The sequence below is a fragment of the Agelaius tricolor genome, unplaced genomic scaffold (assembly GCF_023055355.1).
Source record: "Agelaius tricolor isolate 1412-34295 unplaced genomic scaffold, bAgeTri1.0.p SCAF_6, whole genome shotgun sequence".
Classification (NCBI taxonomy): domain Eukaryota; kingdom Metazoa; phylum Chordata; class Aves; order Passeriformes; family Icteridae; genus Agelaius; species Agelaius tricolor.
Window position 1 is genome coordinate 1,738,334 of NW_027269266.1, and position 8,381 is coordinate 1,746,714.

An 8,381-nucleotide genomic window follows, 5' to 3' on the forward strand; every position below is an offset into this window, starting at 1 on the left:
CCTGCTGCAGCACAGGCACTGCATCCCCCTAAAACAACACCAAACTTTTTATTTTTGACAGATTCCATATGCTGCATTCCCTCACTTTATTCTCTCCCAGTAGATCTGTTTGATTTTGAAGATTCCCTCCAGCATTTCTGTCCTTTCAATTGGCCTTTTTTCCCCCTACATTTGTTTCACTGGTGGTAAATCCATCAGCCCTAAACAGGCAGAGTGATAACAGACCGTGATAACAGCAACACACACCAAACCCACATGAAAAGCTGAGAATGAATCCATTCACTGGGAAACAGGCCGTGGTGGAGGACTGCTGCTTCCTGAAAGCTTTGTAGCCTTTTTTTTCTTTTTGTTTTGTTTTGTGCAAGATGTTCTTGCTCCAGTAATCTTTGCACAGCTCTGCCCTATTTCTGCAAGCTGCAGACACAGCAAGGCTGGCTCAGCCCTTGTCCCCAGTGCCCCCCTCCTCACCCCTGGCTCGGGGATTTTCTTTCAGGAATGAAATGAAAGTGGGGAATAAATTACCCAGAACGCCTTTTCTCACTTGTTGGGAAAGATGAAAATTGGACAAGAAAGTTTTACAGATATATATGCTTAGTAGGAAGATTTTTAAATGTAGAGTTTGATGAAGAATAGAGATGGAAGTAAGTTTTGATATAGAAGAAAAGAATGGTTGAGTTAGTTTTACTGGATAACCAAGGAGGCAAAGGGTGTGTTAGTTAGAAGGGGTTTTTATGACTTAGAGCAAAAGATAAACCCACCCCAAACAAGAAGATGTTTTTACCAAGCACAAAGACAGCACAGGCAAACAAGTCAGCAAATGTTGCACGTAGAAAAAGGTCTCAGAATTTTCCACTGCAAGAAAACTGAAAAACAACTTCTAGCTTAAACTGTAATGTACTAACTTTTAGTGATTGGAGAATAGAAACATGAATATGGTAATTATAGTGGTTATGATAGGCAATAGGTAAAAGTTAAGGTATAGATTGGTTCTTCTGTATTAAGATGCTCATCAAAGGAAAGTATAGAATGCATTGTAACCAAAAGAAAAGTATAGAATACATTTGTAACCTAAACCAAGGGTGCAGCTGGAGCTGACAGCTGTGGGCACAGCTCTGTCACCCACACCCTGGAGTGCTGTAACATCTTGGATACAATAAACTGCATTTGGAAGAGCTGCCTGGAGTCCCACATCCCTCATTTCAGCTCTTCCACTCACTGATTTCTTTTGCCTGTGTTTTGTATTGCTAATTATCCCTCTGCACACAAACAAACGGGAGCTGGGATGGTGGAGAGGCAGCCATGGACATCACAAAATCGTGGCAAAACTCCTGCCCTGATGAGGTGACAGCTTTTCCAGCCAGGGGATTGTGAGTGATGAGTACCAGACTGTGTTCCTGGAGCAGGGATACAGGGAGAAAAGGCTTTGCCTCAGCATCTTCCAAATGAGACCCTGGAGATCAATTAGAGAGGGAGCAGGGCCTGGCTGGACACAGCTTTGGAAGAGAGAGGCAGCTCCCTGTTTATGGGATGTGCCTGGGGCTTTCTAGAAAAGTCTGACAGCTGTGGGGTGAATGGAGATAAATTCTCATAACAAAGCCTCTCACCTGCAAATCTTCCCAGTGTGAGTGAGGAAATTCACAAAGTTTGGAATAGATGTGTTTTTCCCTGCCTCAGTGGCTGCAGGTCCACAGGGTAAGATTTTGGGGGGTGCTTGTGCAGGGATAGGAGTTGGACTCAATGATTTTTGTGGGTCCCTTCCAGCTCAGGGTATTTTGTGGTTCTGTGATTCCATTTTGAGTTGGACTCAATGTTTCTGTGAACTCAGGGTATTTTGTGGTTCTGTGATTCCATACTTTATCTTACCTGAACTGATGGAAACACCTGAGCTGGCCACCCTGTATTCAAAACCAAGTGAAAGAAACAAAGAGATGGGGAAAATGATTTTTCTGCTCCATTTACATTATGACTCTGGGATCAGACTCCAGGACTCTTTCTGGCTGTGTCTCCACAAGCAGCAGAGGGGAGCCAGGCTTGGAGTGAGACATCCCTGTCAGTCCATGGTGCTTTTAGCCTACAGAATAATTTTATAAATTATTTTCTTTATAATTTATGAAATTATTTGGGAAGAACAGTGAGGAGTTTTTACTTATCAGACAGAATTGGTGCATGGGGTCAGCACTGCAGATGCCTCTGGTGCAAAACCTCTCTCTGGCAGAGTTGGCTGTGCTGGTGGAGCTCTGCCTGCAGGATCTCTCAGGGAGATTTCTGCTGCAGGCAGGAGGGTGGAGAGGCTGGTATAACCCCAAAATTTCCCACTTATATCTTTTATGACTTTGTTTCCATTTAGTGGTGGGCAAAAGGTATCTGGGCAGGACATGGAGTAACATGGAGTAAGTAGCAGGAGTGAAATATTAATATATGATCCAATGTTGTTTGCTGTTCACGGAACAAAATAAATGGAATGTTGTACTTATCCTTCATTTTAACATCACATCCCAGCATGCTTTTGCTGTGTAGGATCCTCCAGCTATGAGACTCACTCATCCCCCTAGATTTTTTTGTGTACGTGCTCTGATTTGCAGGTAATTTGCTGTAAAAGAAATGAAATAAAATAAATAAAATAATTAATAAAATAAATATATATTATATAAATATATAAATATATGAATATATAAATGATAAATTATATAAATATATAAATATGTGAAATTATATAAAAATATGTATGTAAATATATAAAATATGTATAAATATATATCTAAATATGTAAATATATAAATATATAACGGTATAATATATAAGTATTAAATTATATAGATATACAAATAAATATAATATAAATATATAAATATATAGATAAAAATAAAATCTGTACTAGAGAAAGATGTGCATCAGTGCTGTCAGATTCAAGTCATTCTGAATGTGGGGGGAAGTGAGAGCTCAGGATGGAAGCATCCACTTGGGACCATCACCCTCATCTTGATCCAGCTGAGGGGAGGATGGTGTGAGGCTGAGGTTTTCCTGCAGGAATCACTGAGAAGGAGCTCAGCTTTCCAAGTCTCTCTTAAACATCTTGGAAAAACACACTCAGGGTCCTCACTCATGTTGGTGTAAATCAGTCAGGAAAAATCTGTCACGAACAGAGGTACCTGGGATGCTCCTCTGGGGACATCTCTGGGCCAGACATCACCTGGTGACCCAGTGGGATGTTTCAATCCAGGCTGGATGGGTTTTGGGGCAGCCTGGTCTAGTGGGAGGTGTCCCTGGACATAGGAGGGGGTTGGAAGAGGGTGAACTTTCAGGTCCTTTCCAACCCAAACCCTTCCATCACTCTGTGATTGTTTCCTTAACTGTTTTCTGTCACTGCCATATTTTCTGAAAAATCCCTTTGCCAGGATTTCTTCTCCTGGGAAGCTGAGACGCTTCAGAGAAAAATGAAAACAATAATTATCGGATTGCTTCTTCTGTGTTTTGCTGCTTTGGAATGTGGTTGGAGATTGTTTATGCAACATGTGAATTGTTTTTACTTAATGACCAATCATGGTCCAGCTGTGTCAGGACTCTGGAAGCAGTCACAACTTTTCATTATCGTTCTTTGTAACCTTCTGTCTGTATCCTTTCTGTATTCTTCAGTTTATTTTTAGTATAGCATTCCTTAATATAATATAAGTACATAAAATAATAAATTAGCCTTCTAAGAACATGGAGTCAGATTCTCAATTCCTCCTTCATCCTGGGGACCCTGAAAATACCACATTTTTCCAAGCAATGGATACCACATTTTTCCAAGCAACTCTTCACTGAGCAGGTGAATTTCTGGATTCTCCAGCCTCCATCAATCCCCACTTCCATTTGCTGGTTGAGGGAGCAGCTCTGCCCCTTCTCCCCCACAGAGGACATTTGTTATTCAGAACAAAAATATTACATTTCTGTATTGATTTAATCAAGTCAAAATTCATAGGCAGCATCTGTGCAGAAGATAAAATGTTCTGGGACAGTTTAGTCCTTTTCTTATCTGAGTGATTAGGGTTATGTAAAGTCTTTTCTCTCAAACACAGAGATGGAGTTTCATAAGCAATGGACCAAAATAGTGCCAAGTATCCAACCACCTCCCCTCAAACACACAGGATTAGTACAATTAATCTGTGGGCATTAGTGACCAGCAGGGTTTTGCTTGGAGGATATAATATATATTTATTATTTCATATCTGATTTCCCCCAAGAGCAGAAAATTCACCTGTGGGCTTTGCTCTTCATCGTTATATTTTTTTTCAAATGGCTCTGTGGGATTTGGAAAATTATTGAGGGGCTCCTGCTGAGAGGAAAATAAAGCTCAGGGGTATTGGTGAGGTGGGAGGTGATTGTTCCCCTGTACTTCACTCTCAGGTAGAGCTGTGCCCTGCTTTGGGGTCCCCAGCACAAACAGGATTTGGATCTGCTGGAGCAAGTCCAGAGGAGGCCATGAAGATGCTCCAAGGGATGGAGCCCCTCTGCTCTGGAGCCAGGCTGGGAGAGCTGGAAGTGCTCACCTGGAGAAGAGAAGGCTCCAAGAAGACCTTGGAGCCCCTTCCAGGGCCTCCAGAAGGGCTGGAGAGGGACTGGGGACAAGGACCTGCAGTGATCAGACAGGGGCCAGAGCAGCCAATGGCCACCAGAAAATGCAAAGCAGAGGAAGAACAGCCTAAACACAAATCTTTCCTCCTTCCCTTCTTTCAAAGCTGTCACCTTCAAATTCTATAAATTATTCACCACTTCCTGTATTAGAAGAGAAAATGAACTTTTCAATTTTACTCCTTCTCTTCAAACACTTCCTGAAAGTGGGGGTGATCCTAATCTGAATCCACAGCTGATCCAAGGGATGGAAGGGGAAACCCTGAGGGGCTGAAGTGTGTCCAGGGAAGGGAACAGAGCTGGGGAGGGGGCTGGAGCACCAGGAGAGGCTGAGGGAGCTGGGAAAGGGGCTCAGCCTGGAGAAAAGGGGGATCAGGGGGGACCTTGTGGCTCTGCACAACTCCTGACAGGAGGGGGTCAATATCTTGTCCCAGGCAACAGGAGATAGGATAAAAAGAAACAGCCTCAAGCTGAGACAGGTGAGGTTTAGATTGGATATTAGAAACAATCTCTCCACCAAAAGTTGAGTGGTGGGCTTGGCAGTGCCAGGTTAACAGTTGGACCTGACCAGCTCAATGCTTTTCTCCAACCTAAGGGATCCTGTAGTAAATTAGAAAAAAAACCAGCAGGGTTTGCCAGCACTTTTCATCTTTCTGAGCTGTATGAGATGAATGGGCAGTGTTCTCCTGTCCCAAAGCAGGGAGATGGCTGCAGATTACAGAGGTGTTACATGATCAGCCTGGATGGGAACATGGAAATGAGGGTGGCAGAGCCATGTGGACTCAGACTGAGGCTCAGCAGCCCCTGCTTATAAATACTAAACTCTGCCTGTGTGGCACAGAGGGTGAATTGCAGGTCACAGCAAAGATAGGAATCAAAAAGGTTTAAGCTGAGCTTCCAAAGTGCATCTGTTGGAGCCATCTTTGTTAGGACAAGCCTGTCACCTTCATCAGTTTTTCTTTTTTATCAGGGTGATTTTTGCAACGCACCAGCGAGGTAAGGTTAATGTTGTTACCTTCAGACTCCTTCCCACAGCATCCCATTCCAGCAGCAGAGCAAAACCAGAGGTTTCATGACACCTGTTTGCAAAACCTGCTTGAGACTGAGCCAAATCGTGTCCTGGGCTCTGCCAACCACAGAGGCTGCACCACAACCATCCACTCTTGGGGTGGTTGGATGGGGCTTGGAGCCCCCTGCTCTAGTGGGAAGTGTCCCTGCCCATGGTAGGGGGTTGGAGCAAGATGGTTTGAATCTCCCTTCCAAAACAAGATGGTTTGAATCTCCCTTCCAACTTGAACTGTTCCATGATTCATTCCAGGCACAGTTCTGTGCACTCCCCTGAGGATGAGCTGCCACAAGTTACATTTCTCAGCCTCTCACAGGTTTGTTGTCCCACCTGCATTAAAATCCATGCTGCAAAGCCATTTTCAGCCATTGAATTAACAAAGAGCATTAGAGCCAGGCAGTGCTGGAGGTTCAGGGCTGCAGCACAACGGAAACACCCAGGAGAGTTAAAAATAAGCCATTTCAGTGCCTGAACACCATCTTTCCACTGCTATTTTCTGCCTGACAGCTCCCTCTCCTGGGAAGCAGGTGCTGTGCTGGCTGAAGGTGCTCCCTGCTCAGCTCCCATCGGTGCTGAGAAGCAGCAGGACAAGGACAGAGCCTCCCAGGGTGAGTTCAGGCAGAGTGGCATCAGGCAGCCCCTTCTGAGCCATTTCCTGCAGCTGCCTTTGGAGGAGTTGGAGATTCCTGCATGACCAAGTGCTGGTCAGTCACAGCACCCAGGTATGGGGGACCCACAGGGGATGGGAGCAGCTCCCAGCACTGCTGCTTGGGGGTGCTGGAGTTAAATCTGCACTGTCCTGCCCTGAATTTCTGTCCTCAGATATGTCCCAGCCCTTTCATTTGTGTGAAACACAGGTGAGCCATCAACTTTTTGGAAATCGTGTGAGTTTTAGAACAATTGTGTTCAGCTGGGTACATCTCCCAGGCTGTGAAATAAAAAGGAGCTCAGGGATGCTGGGCAGGGCTGGAGCACCACCATCAACATCCATCCAGCAGGGGTCCAGGTCCCACCTCCTCCAAAATCCTCATCCTTTGCCCTCTGCAACAGCAGGAGCACCTCACTTGTGGAGGAGTTCAAACCCCTGTGCCTGGCACTGGTCTGGTCTCCACTTGAATTAAACATCATGCAGCTGGCTCAAGAGCTTGTTTTATATTTCAAATAACAAGGTTTTTAACTACAAACCACACACAGGGTGACCTGCATCCTGGGCTAAATCTCCCCTTTGAAGCCCAAGCAGTGAAGTCATGACAATTTGCTGTTTAATGAGTTCCCTGGCAGTGGTTTCCCACTCCCTGTGAACTTTCCCAGTCACTGCAATGTTTGCTGATTTTCCATGAAGGATATAGCCCTGCTGCATCTGCTGGGATGTTTAATTACTTTTATCAACCATGGACAGCAGCAGGGGCTGGGAGATGGATGGAGAGGAGTTGTCCTGACTCTTCAGCCACTGCTGAAAAGGTGGACAGAGGGAGTGTCTGGCAGTAAGCAGGTCTCACACTTACTTGGAGGCAGACAGGTCCTTCAAGGCAGCTCCAAACCCATATCATTGCAGGGACTCCTCAAAAGCAGGGACACCCCAAAGCACTGATGGCATTGGAAAGCCCTTGCTGCCCTTCTCCAATGCCCCTGGTCCATCTGCTTCTGGAGAAGCTTAGCTAAAACTGAAGGAAATCACTCAGAAACCTTCCCTAATTGCTGTTTGCCTGCCAGGCTGAAGAAGGCATCAGCTGCCAGTGCAGAGAAAGCTCCCAGTCACATGAATCCCATTGATGCTTTCAAGCATCCTCTCCTGCATCCTTTTTTTGAAGCTTTTCCCTGCTGAGTGTCAGAGCTTCTGATGCCAGGGACTAACACAGCTAATGCTTCCCAAAGAGGATCAGTGCCCCTACAGCTGACAGAGCCAAATCCTGCTTTGGGATGCAGAAAGGTTGGGATCAGTCCTGATTCAGTTCCCACAGGCTGCCAGGTGGGGCAGGCAGGTAAAGCACAGAGGGGAAAGTGTCCTGAGCTGCATCAGAGGCAGGGCAAGGAGGGGGATCCTTCCCCTCTGCTCTGCCCTTGTGAGAGCCCACCTGCAGTGCTGTGTTCAGCTCTGGGGATCCCAACATGGGAAGGACCTGGAGCAGCTGGAGTGAGTCCAGAGGAGGCCACAAAGATGCTCTGAGGGCTGGAGCCCTTTTACTGTGGAGAAAAACTGAAAGAGCTGGGAGAAGAAAAAGCTCTGGGGACACCTGAGAGCCCCTTCCAGTGCCTAAAGGGGCTCCAGGAGAGCTGGAGAGGGACTTGGGACAAGAGCCTGAGTGACAGGGCAAAGGGGGATGGCTCAGAGTGCAGGTTCAGATGAGGTGTTAGGAGGAAATTCTCTCCTGTGAGTGTGGGCAGGCCCTGGCACAGGGTGCCCAGAGCAGCTGGGGCTGCCCCTGGATCCCTGAAGTGCCCAAGGCCAGGCTGGATGGGGCATGGCACAGCAGGAGGTGCCCTGCCAATGGCAGAAGGTTGGAACTGGATGATCTTTAATATCCCTTCCCACCCCAACCATCCCAGGATTTGTGTTTTCTGACTTCTCTTTAAATGAGTGTTTAAACCCAAGCAAGAACTTGGAGAACACTTCCCAGCCCTCTAAAGGGAAGGTTTCTAGCCCAGGGATTTCTCAGTGGGATGAGAGTCTGCAAGACAAACTGTGAGGCCTCTCCTACCTGGC